We start from the raw sequence: 19,951 nt of genomic DNA, 5'->3' as shown, positions 1-19,951 counted from the left end.
ACTCATACATACAGTCAGTTATTATTAGAACACTATCATATGCACTCATACACCTAGTCAGTCCTGTGAAGAATCAATCACACTTCGATTTCCTCATCTATAGTTAAACACAGAACACCATACTTTTCACACATATACTAACACATACTTACTCTCTTATACAATCACTGATACAAGTACACATTGATATGCACAGAGTCACACACCTCCCAGCCAGCCACACACACACTCAGTCTTCCATACATCCAGTCATTCTTCAATATGTAAAACGTATTTAAACTTTACAAAAACACACAGACACTAGATGATGTCATCAGTGATGTCATTTGAGATGTCATCAGTGATGTCATCAGTGATGTCACTGACCATGTCATGAATGATGTAATATGTCACATTATCAGCAGTGGATTGCGGGTGCGCGATATATAGTTAGTGCAACTAACTATATATGGAACTTCAATGGTTTGTGTGAGTAAAATAAGGTTTTCTAAATGCTAATTCCTAACTATATATGGTCTATAACCTATGGTTTTTTCAGTGAATTTTCAAGGTTTTGTAAATGCTAATTCCGAACTATATATGGTCTATAACCTATGGTTTTTTCAGTGAATATATATATATATAGGGGTGTGTGTGTATTGTATTGTATTGTAATTGCATTTATATAGCGCTTACTACCCCTGACGAGGCGTCGAAGCGCTTTTTCGTCGGGTAGCACGCTACTCCGGGACCCACAGAGGATTAGTGTTGAATTAGTATAGTGAAACATGCAAGTACATTTTAAGTGGTGGATAGGTTAGTCAGTTATTTGGATTTGGAATGATAGCAGAAGGATAGAGTAGGACAAAGGTTTGTATTTATTTATCGCTCGCTTGTTGACGCATGCTATTCAGGGAGCCTATAAAGGATTAATGGTGAATTATTATGGTGAAATATGAGGTCATTTCAGTGGTGGATATTAGTCGGTTACTTGGAGTGAGAAGGATAGCAGATGGATAAAAGGGGAAGAAAGATTTGCATTCATATAGCACTTGTTACCCCTGATGGGCGTTGAAGCGCTTCTGGAGAGTAGCACGCCACTCCAGAACCCATAAAGGGTTAGTGTTGAAAATTAGTATAGTATAAATATGAAGTAATCTGAGTAGTAGATACGTAATTCAGTTATTTGGGCAGTATATTAGTATAGTTGAATATGGAATATGGAATTTGAGAAATGAAACATCTTAGTCTGTTAATTTTGATTGAAAAAGGATAGTGGAGGGATAAAAGAGTGAGGGATTTTTTTTAAGTCTTAGCAGTAGGAAGAGGCTTTTGGATGAGTAAAAAGGAGTTTTGGAGGGAAGGAGTCAGAGGGGAGAGTTTAGAAATGTTTGTTTAGGGGATCGGTGTAGTAAAAGAGGTGTCAGGTGATGCAAGGAGGGGTAGAGCAGGAGAGAGTCTAGAAAAGGTTATTTTGGCGATCATAGTAGTGGTATGGGGTTTGGGATAAATGAGAGAGTGGATGTAGAGGATATATTGATAGATCTATAGGATGAGAGATAGGGTAGTGCATTAGAAGGAGTAGTAGAAAGAAGTTTGAGATGAGTCAGAAGGTTGGACTAGAAGATATATTGAGCGAAGTATAGGCTGAGAAATAGGCTAGTGCATTGGAAATGCTAAATTAGAAGAAAGTGATAAATATATAGATCCATAAGTACATTGAAGGTATGTAGATACATAAAAGAAGTAAGTATATTTAGATTAAATATATTGATAGAGGCACAGGATGAGAAATAGGGTAGTGCATTGGATATGCTTTTTCGGGAGAAAAGTAACAGACACACAGATCCAAGTACATGGAAGGTACATAGATGTACAATGGAAGTATGTACATGTAGACCAAAAATGATTTTTATTTATTGATGAATATTATTATTATTTTTTCTTTTGCTTCTCTTAACAACATAATTGTTTTACATGTTTTTCAAAGTAATACACAAAGATAGGTACATATCTATAGTGAAAACAAATGCTTATATACAGAGGGATATGCTGTAAATTTCTATTTCCGTATGGTGCTTATGTGGGGAAGAGCCAGATCTTGAGTAGTTTTCTGAAGATAGGGTGGTTGTCGGTGGATAGTGTTATTATGGTAGAAGGGAGAGGAGGGTGTTTGTTGGACAAACTGACAGAAGGATCATTATATATTTGTTAGTGATAAAAGGTGGACTGTGTCAGGAATCTTCAAATTGCGGCAATTTGTACTCCTCTTGTTAGAGTGAAGTCCTGTGCCAAAATAAAACCAAACCGGGTAAATGTTTGGTTTCCTTATTCAGGGTAAAAAGACTGTGTTCAATCAGTTGTAAATATTGTAAATTAATAGCGTGTACTTTATATAGCTAGTACTTCTCCTAAGATGGCCGACGCATGGGACATTCAGTGCGCTCCCTCCAGAGTTACCGGTCTAGTGCACAAGGGAAGACCGAGCGTTACGAACTGCGCACTTCAACGAGTTCGTTTCTGAGGCAGCAGTCGGGTTCCGAGGCTCCGTATCAAACTTTCCAGTCAGGGGCCTGGAATTCCGAAGTTAGGTCAAAGTCAGTTCGTGAGACAGTGAGTGTATTATATCTTAGTTCTCTAGTAGTAAGGAAGCAAAGTTCCTGAGGAAGTTCGTTATAGTAGTTCAGAGTAGAAAGTCAGCACCACAGGGGTTTTGCTCAGAGGGACAATTCACGGCAGTCAGCAGCAACCCAAAGCGGAACATTTCGAAGGACAGAGTAAGAAGATTTTTTCTTCATCTCCTGTTTCGAATTCAGCACCAGCTTCAGCCTGCAAAGAAAAGACAGTAAGACTGCAGCATTGAGCCTAAAAGCAGCGAATTGGCCTTACCTTTTCCTCCTTGCGCTTGCCCTATCTTTTCCTTCCCTTTTGTTCCTTCCTTGTATCCTTTTTGCGCGCTAAGGAGTCCATTGGCCAAAAGAACTTGTTTCAAATAATAGACTGCGTTTCAATACAGAGAACAGTACAAGAATCCAGTCAGAACCCCATATGAAGCATTAGCGCGAGGCTTTTCAGGTATTACAGAGCAGACAGTGAACGCAATTCTTGTGATTCTTCAGACAGTTAAGGTAGTAACAAGTTCCTTATCTTACAGAAAGAAAAGGCCTCAGCAAGTAACTACAAAACACAGAAGAGTAGCTAATTCCTTGAAAGTCACTGGTAGGATAAGTTTCATTTACTCTATAAAGTGATTTCCGGATAAGGTGGGTTGTTGTTTATTTTTTTCCTCCTCTCTGTGCATTAGGCCCTACCTGAAAAGAGACGGCTGAAGCTATAAGAAGTCATACAGCCTGAGCAGGTGGCCACAGAAGTTCAAGGTGTCTCTTCTTTCTTCCACTTCCCCTTTTCCCTTCATCTGGTGTTTTTGCTCTCAGTAGCGGGGACACTGGAGAGAGGGCGATTGGGACTTGCTTCGATACTGCCTCTGCGAAGTGTTTGGAGCCTTCTGACAGACTGTTAGGTGTAATTACAGCAGGGAGAGTGTGTCTGAGTGGGATGTAGTTATTTATGGTGTTGATTGGCGTTGTGTTAGTAATGAATGTATTGGTTAGTGGTATAGGATAGAGTTGTGTACTGTTTGTGGGTGATGGTGGATATGTGTGGTAGTTGGGATAGTAGGGTGTGTAGATGTGGTTTGGTTGGGTTTGTAGTGCAGGCTGGTACATTAATCTGTGCATAGTGTTGTGCGTGGTGTATATTTGGTTGCTCTGTTTGTGGTTGTGGATGGTGTGGGCTGGGTATTGTTAAATGAGAAACAGGGCAGCATTTCTGGCCCTAGTCCCTACCAGTCTCGAACAGGCCCAAACAGGCAACTACCCATGTCCTCTCCACCCTTAACAGGCCCAAAGAGGCAACTACCCTTGTCTTTTCCACCCTTGTCCTCGACGCCCGGGCTGAGACGCCCTAAGCCTGGCCTTTTCTATAGCGCTAGTAATCAGGTGACCCCTTCAGCCAATGAGAAACCTAGCCCTAACACTATCCAATCACAACACTAGCCCTAACATCTAGAACCAATAGGAGACCAGGACCTTACTGCCAATCTTAGCCCTAGTCCAAGCACCCAATCAGTTCAAAAACCCTGATCTCTAGGTCCAATAAAGGCCTTAGCCCTACCACTAGTCCCAACCCAAGTCCAAGCAGCCAATGGTACAGGTAGCCCTAGTCCCTACTTCCAATAGAAAGCCTAACCCTTAGTCCCACAACTGGTCCAATAACCAATCACACCAGAAGCCCTAAATAGCTACTTCCAATTAAAGGTCTAACCTTAGCCTAGTCCCACCCTACTTCCAACAACCAATAACATAGGAAGCCCTAGTCCCTACTTCCAATAGAAATCCTAACCCTAGCCCTAGTCCCAACCCTACAATGATTGAATCACAGACCCAGAAACCAATCAGAACCCTCAAATACCCAACCAATGAGGACATTAACCCTAACCCAATAGAAACACCAGATACAACCACCAATCAGTGTACACATGTGCCAACCACTAGCACACCATATAAGGTCCCAGCAACCTCAGACAAGGTTTGCTGGCCAGGGAGTTGCAAGCTGCTTGATCCTGTTCAGAATCTCCTAGGAGACAGACAGGCTCAATCCACAACTTTGGACTTCAGCAGGTAAAGGCTTCACTAACTCGAAATCTAACAATACTGTTTGAATAAAGCTTTACTCCCCCTGCTGGCCAAAAAACGAACTGCACAGGCCCCAGTAAATACAGTTTAAACAGCTCACAGAAGCACCCTCTGATGTAGAAAATCCCTGTTGCTGGGGGGGGGGGGGGGAGGCAGGGGGGCTGGCCTCCCTGGCTTGTGAACACAAAATGGAGGCTGGGGGTGCACTGTTTGAGCACACAGGCCTAAGCACAGAGTAAAGGAGAAATTTGGAGGGAAAACAGATTTGTCACCAAGGAATGAGAGGGACAAACTACAGAGGTTGGACTGCAAATCCCACAAATCAACACACTAAATGAAGGTAATCATGGGCAGGGAAAACCACACATTTAAAACAACACGGGTGATAAAATATGCAATTACAGGCAGGCTAAAACTACAATTTTTAACTGTAACAACCACAGGCATAGACAGTAAACACAGAAAGTGAAAATTGTTTTTTAAACAACTTTTTGTCGGGAAGAGACAGCACTAGTCTGTCTCCTTACCGCTTCCTGGACTCTTCTCACTGCTATCTGGGGCACATGTAGGCTGCAACTCACAAGATGGAGGAGAATGATTTGGGGTGCACCTAGCAAGGCTTTAAGGGGCCTGGGCAGGTGTGAGAGGAGGGCTCAAACTTGCCTGGTAGCTGAATAGCCAATGGTCTGCTGGCCTGGGGGTGGAGTCTGGGCAGCTGTTTGATCCTGTTCAGAATCTCCTAGGAGACAGACAGGCTCAATCCACAAGCTTTACTCCCCCTGCTGGCCAAACAACGAACTGCACAGGCCCCAGTAAATACAGTTTAAACAGCTCACAGAAGCACCCTCTGATGTAGAAAATCCCTGTTGCTGGGGGGGGGGGGGAGACTGGTGGGCTGGCCTCATTGGCTTGTGAACACAAAATGGAGGCTGGGGGTGCACTGTTTGAGCACACAGGCCTACGCAAAGGAGAAATTTGGAGGGAAAACAGATTAGTCACCAAGGAATGAGAGGGACAAACTACAGAGGTTGGACTGCAAATCCCACAATTCAACACACTAAATGAAGGTAACGTCATAACGTGATTGTAATCTTTTTTTAGTCACTAAATATACATACATATATATTACCCAGTTGCAGTCACCTCTGGGTAGTTATGGTTAGAATCATGTTTCTGTAAGAAATGCCTTTTTTGTCTTCCTAATAACTTTGGCACTGTTTGGCAAGTCTCCTTAAAACTTTTTTTAAATGTACTCCACCCACGGCCCCCAACGTGTTGTTTGGTGGCAGCCCAGGTTGGTAACTGGGAACCTACATAAAATAAATTAGGGCCCTAGTCGGTGGGGTCTACAAGGGTTATTGAGGTTCAGGGAGGAGAGGCTGTGTGGCCTCTTCCCTTTTTTAAAAACATGCAGCCCTAGTAGATGCAGTATCCGGGGCCTATTAATTGTATTGTATAGAGAATTTATATAGCGCAAAAAACTGTCACCCTGCGGATATCCTGGCACTTTGACTTCAGAGTAGTCAGCACGTTGGTAAACCTAAGCTGGCAGTAAAAGATCTAGTTTTCCGCCCTTGGAAATAACCAGGTTTTCAGAATCTTTCTAAAACAGGTCAACAAGTTGGCCTGTCTGATGCTCTGGGGCAGGTCATTCCACGTGCGGCTGCCAAGCCAAAGGCTCTGTCCCCATTCTGGTTTTCTTAAATCTGGTCGTCCTTATCAGGTTTGCATTAGAGGAGCGGAGCTGCCTTTTCGGATTATGCCAGGTAAATATTTCCTGTAATGGGATGGGGCCCAAGTCATGCGCCGCTCAATACACAATACAGAGAGATTTGAAACAGATTCTCTCTTTAACAGGCAACCAGTGTAGGTCTCTCAGGGCTCTGGTCATAGAGGCCCTACGTTGCCTGTTCAATGCCAGCTTTGTTGCCATGGACTGGACTCTCTGCAGTCTCTGTAGGGTGTACTGCGGTGCTCCCAAATACAGAGCATTGCAGTAGTCCAGTCTGCTAAGGAAGAAGCTCCTTACTAAAAGCAAGCGAGTATCTTTTGGCAGAAGTGGGAGGATCTGTCGTAACATCCGCAACAGAGAGAAACAAACATTAGCAGTTTTGTTTGCCTGGGACTCCATTTGGAGACTACCATCCACTAGTACCCCCAAGTTGTGCACCGTTTTCGCAGGAGCAAGGGATCTTCCTCTAGGATGAGCTTAAACTCCAGCATTGGATGTTGGTGCAGGCTGTTGGGCGGGCAGAATATAACCTCTGTTTTTCCACCATTAAATTGCAGAGAGTTTTTCCTAGAGAGAGGCAAGATGGCGGCGGCTCACTAGTCCGCTGTGAGACACTCTCCTGTGCCCTAGTCAACTGAATGGGTTAGTGGAAGGGCTAGGATCCCGAGATACCCATGAAGACACCGTGAGGAAAGTGAACAACTGGCGCAGTAAAGGACAAAGCTACCAATAATATTTTGCAAAATGAAGAATGAGTGGCGCCTGTCTCAAACCATCCGGGGATTCATTGCTCTTACCTAAGCAGCCACGCTCAAGACTTCATCTCATCGCGTCAGCAATCGGTCTCACGGTGCTCAGACTCTTATTACAGCTCCGTCAACAGTCTTGCTGTGCTTCTGGCATCGACTGCCCCCACACGAAGACGCAGATGGCTCCAAAAAATGCTGCGGCGGCTGCAGCTGCCTTGAAGACCCGAGCTGCCAAACAAGCGCTTCGCGACCAGAAGCTCGCTGCCAGGCGCGTTGGGTCAGTAACGGATGATGCTGCCGGATCGGACGGGGGGCATGCCCAGCACCAACTCCAGCCGAAGCAACAGAGAACTACTACGAGGAATACTAACACTCCAGCACCGGGACCGGGGCCGGGTCCCTCTGTGGTAGACTTGCTTCGTAAAACGCCGGCCGGAGCTGCTCCCTCCCCTCCTAATCACCACGCAAGAAGCGGGACGCTGATTGCAGCCCCGCCAGCCACTCCAACTGCGCTCCCCAGGTCGGATTCGTCAGCGGCGGCAGCAGTGTCTGTGTCAGCAGCGTCTGTACTACTAGCGGATCTAAACTCCTCAGTAAGTGCTACACAGTCAACCACTCTCGTAGCTACAACTGATCCGCTATTATCACCGCTACCGGCATTACCGCCGCAGGACCTAACTGTTACAGTAGATTCACCAGGGAGTGCCACAGTAACTATTGCACAACCACAACTGCATTTACAACCGCAAGCACCAGAGGAAATACGTGTTACTGCAGAGCGTATAACAACTACATCAGATAGTCACACATGTAAATGGTACAAGCGGTGCAACAAATACATCCACTGTTTCTCTGCCAGAAATACATTTGACATTGCTAAGTTCTGTCAGCGCGGAGGATAAATCGATATCACCCTCTTCAACGCATACTTTTGCTCATATTGAAGGCACCTCTGCACCAATAGAGGAAAGAAATGTTGAAGAGCCAACACTCCCTGGGCCAGTAAACGACGAGGACGGAGCAGGAATCACGTCTGATACAGACCTGGAACCCCTTGAATTTTACACTATTTCTGAAGGTCGTGAGGACCCAGGCTGGCACCAGGACTTAGACTTAGACTCTGACTTGGACTCTCTATCCGACCTGCATACCGGCTCCAGTTCCAGTACTCAAGATAGCAATGCAGATGAGCTATTGGGAGAAGCCACAGCCGGAAGACACACAGTGATAAAAAAAAAGAGAAGCCACCATATCTCAGCAGGCCCTCATCGGGAAGGCACTCCCGCATTAGTCCCTAGCGCTCATGGAGCCTCTTTCTCTTCAAAGGAACAAGACACAACCTTAACTGCGGTAATGGACACAGTGTTGCAGGCAATCGCATCACACAGAGAGCAAACGTCTAAGGATGGTCGGAAAGCTCAACAAGCCCTACAAAAGGTACAGGGGGTGGTGCGAAAACTTTCGAAAACAGTGGCTGCATCTAATGCAAGAATGTCGGATATGGAAGACCGAATTGTGGTTATTGAGGCGGAAGCAACTGTGGTGAAAGAGCAGGTCGATGCCCACGACGCTGAAATGACTGACGTAAGATGGAAGCTTGAGCAGTTGGAAAATCGTATGCGTCGCAATAATCTCCGAGTACTGGGTGTACCCGAAAAAAGTGAAGGAGATGATATACGCATCTTTATGATCCAACTCTTTAAAGACACTTTTCCTGAGCTTTCTTCATGGAATTGGGATCTGGAAGTTCAACGGGTCCACAGAACTCCTGCTACATTGCGGCCTACCAACTCGCAAAGCAAATATCCTAGGGCAATACTCGTCTACTTTGGTAACTTTTTGCTTCGTCAAAGTATTGCAGAGAAAGCGAGACCTGAGGCCCATCGGATCCGAGGCGACATCTCATACTTTGTCAGGCCGGACTTCTGCCACACAACTGTGGAGCGGAGGTGGCGTCTCCGTCAACTAATCAAACCTTTTTTGGACAAAAAAGCTAAGGTTTACCTGAATAACCCTGCCATACTCAAGGTGTTGTATAATGGTCAGGTAAAATTTTTTTCATCCGAGATCAAAGCAAAGGCTTTTTTAGATAGCCTGACCTAATTTTCTGAGTCAATAGGTTTTTCTTTATGCACCCTAAATTGGCTAAGGTCATCCTGATTACAGTATAGCCCCCGGTTGGTGGGCTCTGTTTCACAATTTAGGAAGAATAAGCTCATCTTAAAGAAAAAGCATATTTCAAAGCCCTAAGTTTAACACCAACTCTAATGTGTTTTTTTTTGGATAAATCACTCAGAATAGAACTAGAATATGCTGTATAATCTATTATAGTTAAAGTTAATTTTTTCTCTCAGCATTTATGGTTTATTTCGCATGTCTTATTGGGTCCCGCGTGGTTCTAGGATGATTATTCTTTCATAGCTTTGCATGTTTCCTTTTATTTTTTGCATATCCTTTCACTAGCCTACACATGTGTTATTTGAAGCATATAGAATTAATGACTAAGGCATGGCCACAGGGTGTCTCTCCATCATCATAGACTCTAGTGAGAGTCTTCATGCCTTATAGGGTGGAGCGCAGGGGGAGGTGGGGGGGGAAGGTCTCGGGGGAGGCCTTGGGGAGGGGGCTGAGGAGGGCGGGGAAGGGGGGAAATCAAAAAAGAAAAACTGGCAAATTCGGTCACAGACTATGTTGTATTAAAAGTATTAGGAGTAAAAGCTACAGAAATGTTAAAGAAAAGCAAAACCGCATTATATATTCTAAGGAGAATGGGTGTCTAAAGCTTATCAGGCTAGTCTTTCAAGTTAATACATGGGGAGGATAAGCCTCTGTACTTGGAACGTGGCAGGCCTTAATCATAAAGATAAAAGGGCCCAGTTATCCCAATTAATACAACAAAATCCGGTTGATATATTATGTCTCCAAGAGACACATATCGCATACTCCGACAGGAACTTACTTAAACTACCAGGTTATAACCTAATGGCAGCTACATCCCAAACAACTAAAACCAGAGGGGTAGCCATTTTCGCTAAACCTATAATAGGCCCCCCAATTCGTAAATTAGCTGACAAACATGGCAGATGGGTCATAATTCAGCTTCAGCAAGATATCACTATCTGCGCAATCTATGGTTCAAATTTAGATGACCCTGCTGTTTTTCGAGAGCTCGAAATCGAATTGGCCTCTTGGTCAAGTTCCCTGGTCTTTTGTGGAGATTTTAATATCGACATAGGGCAATCCTCTGGGAGTCTCTTATCTCAAAATTATAAAGGGCGAAAACCAAAGTCATATACAGCATTGGGTCAGATGATGAAAAGTCATAATTTGGCTGACGTCTGGGGCTTACTCCGGGGGCCAAATGTGGATGGCTATACATATTTTTCTTTCCCCCACAACAAATATGTTAGAATCGACTATATTATGTCAAGTATAAATCAGAAAGATATCATTGAAATAATTAAATCCCCGAAAACCCTATCTGACCACAATGCACTGACCTTTACCTTTGACACGGCTAATTTAGTTAAACCAACAATACAGTGGACTTTTGATAGGAGGCTACTGGTTAATCCAGAATATATAGCGCATATTAAATCTTGGACCCAGTCCTTTTTTGACTGTAACCAGTTTAGTGCACCCCGTATAATAGTATGGGACTGTTTTAAAGCAGCATTGAGAGGAGAGACCATTTCCTTTGTGGCTAATAAGCGAAAGCTAGAAAAACAATCCAATATGGAAATGATGCAGGAGTTGTCCAATCTTGAGGCCCATCATGCCACCCAGTTAAATCTGTCTCGTAGAGGGCAAGTCGATCCTACCTTAGATCCGGGGAAAATCTTAAATAAAATAATGATCTTAAAAAATGAGATTAATAGTACGTTAATTCAAAAAGCCGCGGAAACCTATCAGGTTAATAAGGATAGGCTGTACGAATCAGGGGAAAATGTGGGGAAGCAGTTAGCACTACGCACACGACAAAAGCAATCATTGAGCAACATTAAAAAGATAGAATTTGAGGGAAATGAATATACTACCCCCAAAGACATTGTTAAAGTATTTCAAAAATACTACCAAAAATTATATAGTAGTGATATTTCATATCCTGATAATGAAATTACAACATTCTTAAATAATTGGCTCCCAGACCATATTAATCATAAAAACATCGATGAGGAAAATAAGATTTACCTTGACAGAGAGATTACGGTCATTGAGGTAGAGATTGCATTAGCTGAGATGGCCAACGGTAAGGCGGCCGGACCGGATAAAATCCCATTGGATCTATATAAAATCCTTAGAAATCAGATAACTCCCTTTTTGTTTGATTTGTTTCTTGGAGTCCAATATCACGCAATTCCCCCTGAGTCTTGGAAACAAACAAACATAATAATTTTCCATAAGAAAGGTAAACCACCCCACCTGCCTTCCTCATATAGGCCTATATCCCTGATCAACTCCGACTCGAAGCTATACGCTAAAATATTTGCAAATCGTCTGAGCGGGGTCATCGAACGCCTTGTATCCTCGTGGCAACACGGTTTTATACCCGGCAAAGGCACTACAGACCATACTCGTAGAGCCATAACCCTACTTGACATCATGGGCGCCACGGGGGGCGAGATGTCGATGATCTTCCTCGATGCCGAAAAGGCATTCGACCGAGTACTATGGCAGTTTCTCTGGAACATCCTGGAAAGTAAAAATTTCGGAAATACTTTTATTAACGCCATTAAAGCTATTTATACCAACCCCACGGCAAAAATCTGTATTGCAGGAAATGAGTCGGATGCCATTACGGTTCAGAGAGGTACAAGGCAGGGCTGCCCATGCTCCCCGGTTCTATTTGCACTTTATATAGATCCCCTTATTCAAAAACTACTAACCTCAACTTCCATATATCCAGTGTTTACAGGGTCCTTTTCCACCAAAGTCATGGCATACGCGGATGACATTGCCGTAATAACCACTAAACCGTCTGAAGCAGTTTATGAAATCGAGACAATTACCCAAGCGTTTGGGAAATACTCAGGGTACTCCTTGAATAGAGATAAAACTATGGTATTAGCCACTAGCAACACTCAATATGAAAGCACTCTCAGGGTTAAACAGGCCACTTATTTAGGTGTAGTGCTTTCAGCAGAGATAAGTAACATCAGCGATATTAACTATTCTCCCCTCATTGATAAAATTAAAAGCGATCTAAGAAGGGTAGATAGCCTACACCTCTCTATTATAGGTAGGGCCAATTACGTAAAAATGAATGTATTCCCGCGGGTTCTATATTTGTTTAGAGCAATCCCCCTGTTACCGGCAAAGCACGTTATAAAGACTATAGATTCCCTCATAGCAAAGTTTATGTGGAGCTACGGAAAAATAAGGCGGGCTCTCCCCCTTTTAGCACTCCCTCAAAGTAGAGGTGGCTTAGCCCTACCAAATTTAAGATTATATTTTTGGGCATCTTTATTGCAAAACATGGATCCTCTTTTGACTTCTAAACTAGGAGGCCCAACCTCTGTAATCCCTCATATACCATCAATATATGAGCTCAGTCTAGGCAAAACACATAAGGGACTTTTTCTAAGGCAGGTTGAAACATCTTATTATAAAAAAATTTAATTAAAGACTGTTTTAGATGCTCTTTCAGTCTGGAAAGCCATCGGCAAACATCTAGGGCTTCCTACATATACAAAATATACACCTTTATGGCAATGTAAAATTTTTCCTAACATCCCTAATGATAGCAGATCCCAGAGGTGGGAACTTCTAGGTATTAAAACAATCGGAGATTTTTTTGGTAATAATCTCCCACTTTCTTTTGAGCTTTTTCAAACGAGATATAACGTCCCTGCGAACGATTTTCTAAAATTTTATCAAATATTAGCTAGTATCTACAATACCAAACCAAAAATTCTACCAGATAATATCCCACTATTTGATATTATAGGCAGAAAATCTACCAGAATCAGGGCCCTATATCAGTTACTTTTGGCCAACACCCCTGATGATTTAGAGCGCACTGAACAATCTTGGGCCTTAAAACTGGCAAATCCAAATGTAGATCTAGATCTCTCATTAGCCCTCTCAACAAGATATTTTATAGCCTCTAACTTAAGGGCTCAATATTATAGAATCATTTATAATTTATATTTTACGCCAGCTAAATTGTTTGCATGGGGGCTTAGGATGGATGATAACTGTCCCAGATGCAAACAACCACTTGCAAATCTCCTACACATGTTTGCTGAATGCCCCACATTGGTTACAATTTTTGGGCACCAAATACATGATTCTATAACATTGCTCCTTTTGGGTCATGATGACTCTTTGAAACACAATAGAGAAGAACAGGCGGTACTATCTCTGGGTTATGCCGTGTTACGGATAATTCTAGCAGCTAGGTGGAAAGATACAGAGCCCCCTACCTTTAATATGTGGCTTAGCCGTTTTATAGCCATCTATAAACAAGAAATCTCAATATACGCCACAAGAGGTAGGAAAATGAGAGCAATCGGTACACAGATTTGGGAACCTATTACTAGGTGGTATAATGAAGAAAGGGGAAACCAGATATAGGACCCCTGATTGATTCTGATTCTATTTTTTGTCTCTTTTCAGTACTCTTTTTCTCTTAATTGTTATATCTTTCCCTGTGGTAGAGCTCTGTTTACAGATATCTGTGTATGTACCTCGTTATCCATATATACCACATTATTTCATGTCGCTTATCCTGTATATCTATGGTTTATGATTCGAATTTGCCAATAAATATAATAAAAAAAAAAAAAGAGAGACCGGGAGGGCTTTCCGAGGACAGAATTAACACTATTAGTGTTCCCGTGTTCAATGCCAGACAAAGATATTCATTAAGTGCTGATGAATAACTTTATGTACTGTGCCTATTGTAAATATTAAAATGTCAGACTAAATAATTGCATTATTTTTCTATCACTATTTAAGAGTTAACATGCAATAATAAGTAAACAATGATGCTACAATAGGTGTCAAAGGATACGTCTTTGGATGCATAATCTGCCACATAGATTGATTTTGCCACATAAACTGCGGCATAATTTGGACTTTCTTGCCGCATAATTTAGCCATCCCTGCCACATAATTTTGTATTGCACTACTGCATAATTCCAGTGGCCCTGCTTATAAGCATTGATTTTTGATCTTTAATACAATAACCAAATTATAAAAAAAAAAGAAAAAAAAAAAAAAGAAAAAAAAAAAAAAACTTGCAGAGAGTTTTGGCGGAGCCAGCCTACTGTCTGGAGCATACACTCCTGGACCTTGTCCATGGACACCGCCTGTTTCCCTTCCAGGGAGAGCACCAATTGGGTGTCATCTGCGTAGTTAACCAGGTTGATTCTGTAAGACTTGATTAACAAGAATAGAGGACGCAGCTAGATAATAAAGAGGATGGGACTTATCGCAGACCCTTGCGGAACCCCTTGAAGTACAGAGGACTGAATGGACTCAAACGGTGGCATAGTCACAGTCTGTTGCCTCCCTGAAAGATAAGGTTGTAGCCACTGCAAGGCTCGACCTTTTACCCCAAGTTTTTTAGTCTTTCCATCTGTACTGTATGGCTCACCGTATCAAATGCGGCCAACATGTCTAGTAATATCAGAGAAATCCCCCTTGTCAGCACACATCCGTAGATTATCAATTACGATGACCAATGCAGTCTCAGTACTGTGGCCCAGGCCAAAGCCAAATTGATCTCTTTCTAGTAGCTGATGGTCCTCCAGATAGCCTGACAAAGTTTTGCTTACTATTTTCTCAAGGATTTCGACCGGATATGGCAGAAGGGATATAGGTCTGAAGTTGGCCGGGACCGAGGGATCTAGGGAGGGTTTCTTAAGCAAAGGGGTGACTACTACCTGCTTCCAAGCCTCCGGAACCACTCTTTCTTCCAGGGATTAGTTGCAAATTAATCGCAGCCAGGGAAGGGTTTACTTTCCAGAAACTTTTCAGATTCTATGCAGGAGCGGATCCCGGGGGACTCAGAGGTGATACTCTGGGCTAGTTTGACGAAAAGGTCCTCTGAGAGGGCTTGAAAGTTTTCCAGGCAGGAAGCTGCACTAAGCCCTTCCCCTGGTCTCTCAGTTGGGTCATTCTGATTGTTAATATTATTAGGGCAGAGTTCACCCACAGTTTTTGTGATTTTTTCTTTAAAATGTGTGGCAATTGCATCGCAGAATTTCTGCGAAGCAGTCACCTTGCTGCTGGTGCAAACTGGATGGGAGTTATCTCTAACAATATGCTTTAGCCCTGGCTATAGGCTCTTTGTATCTGGTCTGTGCTAATTTCAATTCCTTTCTATCCATCTCTCGATAGGCCCTTCTCCATTTTCTCTCCGCCTGCTTACAGCTCAATCGTAGTGATTTCAGTTCGTCACTGAACCACGGAGCAGAGAATTTTTTTTCTGTTTTTGAGTCTCTTTATTGGAACTGTTAGAACTGGCTATTTCTGGTAGGCTAAGGCTGATGCCAAAGCCAGGCAGAAACCACCATTCCAGTCAGGGCGAGGGAGTCACACGCCAAGATAACCCCTGCTCACCCCCTTGGTAGCTTGGCACGAGCAGTGAGGCTAAACTCGGAGGCAATGTGTAAAGCATTTGCGCCAGCACACAACAGCAACAACATCCTAGGCACATCACAAAAGGAACTCCACACAAGGTTATATTAAAATAACTTTTGTATTGTCAAAACACATCAGATAGAATTCACACATGTACATTGTGCCAACTGGCACGGGCAATATTCATAAGGGATTATTTACAAGACAGGGCCACATAGGCCACTGTCAGAATCAACACTTTTAGAAATAGAAATACTGTCAGAAATTAGAATAAAAGGATATAAAATAACAGTTATAAATCACATCCAGTAACTACTTGGAACAGGTAAGTACCACCTACGCAACCCTAAACACCTTAGGAGAATGTCACGCAGGGGACCCGTAACCTCTCTAGTATCACCTGTACTGGAAAGAACAACAACCTAAGTATCACACAGCATTTAGGGGTATAAGCACAACACATTACACATGATGCATGAAAACATATTCAGCGGTGTAGTAAAGGGAAACACATGATGCCTAAAAACATTCAGAGGTGTAAGACAAGGGAAACACATGATGCATAAACCTACACATTCAGCGGTGTTCAGAACAAAGCACATGATGCAATAAAACACATTCAGAGGTGCAGCGTAAGAAGACACATGATGCCTAAAACATTCAGAGGTGTAGCGCAGGGAAAAGGAAGACACATGATGCCTAAAAACATTCAGAGGTGCCAGAACAATACAATAGCGCAAAAATCACATGATGCCTAAAACATTCAGAGGTGCAAGGAAAAACCACACAATTGCGCAAAACCTACTTAAGCCACCACCCGTGGCAGTCCCTAGGCCAACTGGCCTTGTTGGGGCTAGGACGCCCTGTGTCTCAATGTCAGGGGCCTAAACGGTGCAGGTGCCCACTACTTGCTGGGCCCCTAGGAACATCCCAAGACCTAAACGGTGCAGCTGCCCACTAATTGCTGGGCAGCTGGGAATCATCAAAACTGCGCCAGGGCCCTCACTGACCCTTAGGCGCAAACTGCACCCACTGCTGGAGCCACACAGGCTCTACAAACACTCGTGTCCACGTTGGAGCCACACAGGCTCTGATACAAAACACATGATCAAACGTTGGAGCCACTCAGGCTCTAAAAACACTGGTGTCCCCCAAGAGCCTCACGGGGCTCTAAACATCATGGGGCAGGGAGCCTCTCAGGGCTCTAAAAACAATGGTGTGCCCAATCATTGGAGTCCCATTCGGGGGACTCAAGAGATAATGGCCCCCAAAGCCTCTCTAGGCTCGACACACAAATGTGGGCATGGGAGCCTCAGGCTCCGTTAAAACGTTGGGGCGGCCCACTGCCATCTGGGGCCGCCCTACCTCCACTCTCGCTATGGTGCCATCTCCCGGCACCAGCAGCAGCCCCTCTGGAGCCCCCCCGGCCCTTCGACTCACCGGGCTCTCTTGTGCGGGGCTCCTTCGGGCGGCGGCTTCTCGGCTGGGCGGCGGCTCTCCTTCGCCGGCGCTTCCTTCTCTCCCCGGGGCTCCCTCAGCACAAGGGAGCCCCAGCAGCAGGCCACGCTTCTTCTCCTCTTCCCGGGGCTCCCTCCTCCTCACAGGAGCCCCGTGAGCACCAGCCGCCTTCTTCCTTCGTGCCGCCTCACACACGGCAGCTCTTTGGCCAATCCCAGTGCGGCTCAAGGACAAGCCCCTCGTGACGCCGCACTTCCTCTCTGCCGTGGTCCAACCGCAGCGCGGCCCTTGGGACGAGCCTCCCTCTGACGTGGCAGCTCCTCTCACGCCGCCCAATCACCACGCGGCTCGCAGGACGAGCCTCCCGCAGCCAACCAATGGCTGCGCGGCCCTTGAGACAAGCTTCTCCGGCAGCCATTACACACAGCTCGGGCCGCGGCAGTGAACAAAGGGACATAACGAGGGGTGGGCACCCTCGCTGTTAAAATAATATAGAGAAGCGAGGTGGGCACTCGCAAAATAATCACATAAACGGGCAAAGTCGCAGGGTAGGCACCTGCCAAACCTCACGCAAAATGCGTGACGGCGACACGCTCGCCCTTCAGCAAAAACGCTCTCAAGCGCTACGAGACCAAATAAAGCGCTTCCATCGCGCTGGGGGCACTGGTAGCACTCACAGGCCCCTAGAAATGACCCCTATAGCAAGAAGGGTCACAGAAGTTCTTCAGGGGATGCAGCAAAGTCCTGGGGGGGATATGAAGAAGGTCCAAAGGATCCCAGGGCAAAGCAAAAGTCCCCAGGAGTCCAGGGGCTGGGCAGGGCCCAGGGATTCCCCTGGGCCCAAGCAACAGCACGCCCCTGGCAGATTCAAGTCCAAAAACAAGAACATTTTGGAAGGGGACACAGCCCCTTCTTATACAGAGAAAAGTCTTTGAAGTCTTTGTGCAGGCAGTGTGAGAACCAGCTAGAACTGGTTATAGGGAAGTCCTTTCAGTATCAGGGACAGAGGTGACAGTCGCCCCGCGGGGAGGTGGAGCCAGCATTGTGGCAGGCAGGCACAGCCTCATTCACTCCCAGGTGCTATCTCCACCTACTTCCCTGGCAGTAGATGCTGCCTTTCATCCACGGGCTGACTCAGACAACCTCCTGGGGGCTCTGCAGCCCCTGTCATCCTCAAACCAGACAGTCAATCCACAAGCAGGCCCAGGCACTCTGGGCCAGGCTCACCAGCCAATCACACGCCAGGCACAAATTACACAAATATGCCAACTTCTCAAAGTGGCACTTCTAGACTAGACACAACCATGCCGCATACACCATTACGCAGCATTCAATCTCACAAATTCGCACATATCAAACTCGACCCTGCACTCCCCACACATCAGGAACTACTATGGGCATACATATTCCCCATTCATTCCTATGGGAGGGCAGGTCACTCACCATACATACACAGAGAGCTCACGCACTTTACACTGTACCACAGTGAAAAAGTGCGCAGAGGCCTACAATCACGAACACCAGGTTCTAGAAACAGGATAGGAAAAAGCAAAAAGTTTCGGGGTGAACCTGCCAAAAGGGCCAGGTCCAACAGGAACTATGTTGTTCAGAGAGCTAGCTATAGAACTAAGGTATACTTGATAATTTTCACCAACAGAATTTGTAGGGACAAAAAGATTTTGATTAAGAGGTGTCGTATATATCTTATTTTTTACTAGCTTGGCCCACTCTCTTCCCTGTTGGTAGGTCGTCTGACGGTTATTATTATCCTCTGACTGGGGCATCAATATATGGAAGTGAACTAGAGAGTGATCCGACCAGCTTTGGGGCAGGATATCCACTATCCTAGTGTCCATCTGGTTGCCGAATAAGAGATCTAAATCGTGTCCTCCTTAGTGAGACGGGTCTGTACCAATTGAGATAGGTTACAGTTCTCGCACGTTTGCTTTAGATCTCTCAGGTGGTTGCCAAGAGTCCCATTATCCCACAGGTTAAAATCGCCTAGTATGATCATTCTGGAGTGGGTTAGGGTCAAGTCAGTGATAACATCAAGTAGTGCTTGATATTGGATGTCCAATCTTGGGGGTCTGTAACAGACTATACCCGTAATTAGCCTCCCTTTGGCCTCCTGTAGAGAGAAACTCAATAGTTCTATTCCTGTAATCATCTCTATCTCTATGGGAGCAAAGTCCCACTTTTCCTTATATAACATCCCAACTCCTCCTCCTCTCCCCACAGCCCTCGGTTTGTGGAAAATGTTGTAACCTACCGGGCATACAAGGTCTAGTTCCACCAGAGAGTCTGTACTTGTCCAGGTCTCTGTGGGAAATAGGACGTCCAGGTCCATATCCACTACCATACTACAAATCTCCGTGTGGTGCTTTATCAAGGATTCACAGTTCACCAACCCACAGTTTAGGAAGCTGTTATCACCCCTCATATCCGCTAGGTATTGAGACTTCCCCTCCTCTTCCCTCTTACCGATACTAAGCAGCCTGTCCCTGGAGTATTCTATCCTGCCTTGATCTGGACTCTGTCAGGCAGCATGGCTGGTGCTGGGCACAGCCGGTGCGCGGATGGGCGCAGACGGGCTTGCCTCTGGCACACCTCTGTCTTAAGTAGGACGGCAAATACTGTTACTCAGCACTAGAGCGCGACCTAAGATGGCGTCGCAAAGCGTGCGAGAAGCCCCTGGTCCCTCACTCAAGATGGCGACCGGGAGCGTGGGAGCCCTGAATTCTCACTAAGTA

The sequence above is a fragment of the Lissotriton helveticus genome, chromosome 10, assembly GCF_964261635.1.
Source record: "Lissotriton helveticus chromosome 10, aLisHel1.1, whole genome shotgun sequence".
Lineage (NCBI taxonomy): Eukaryota > Metazoa > Chordata > Amphibia > Caudata > Salamandridae > Lissotriton > Lissotriton helveticus.
This window is presented reverse-complemented; position numbering follows the sequence as displayed.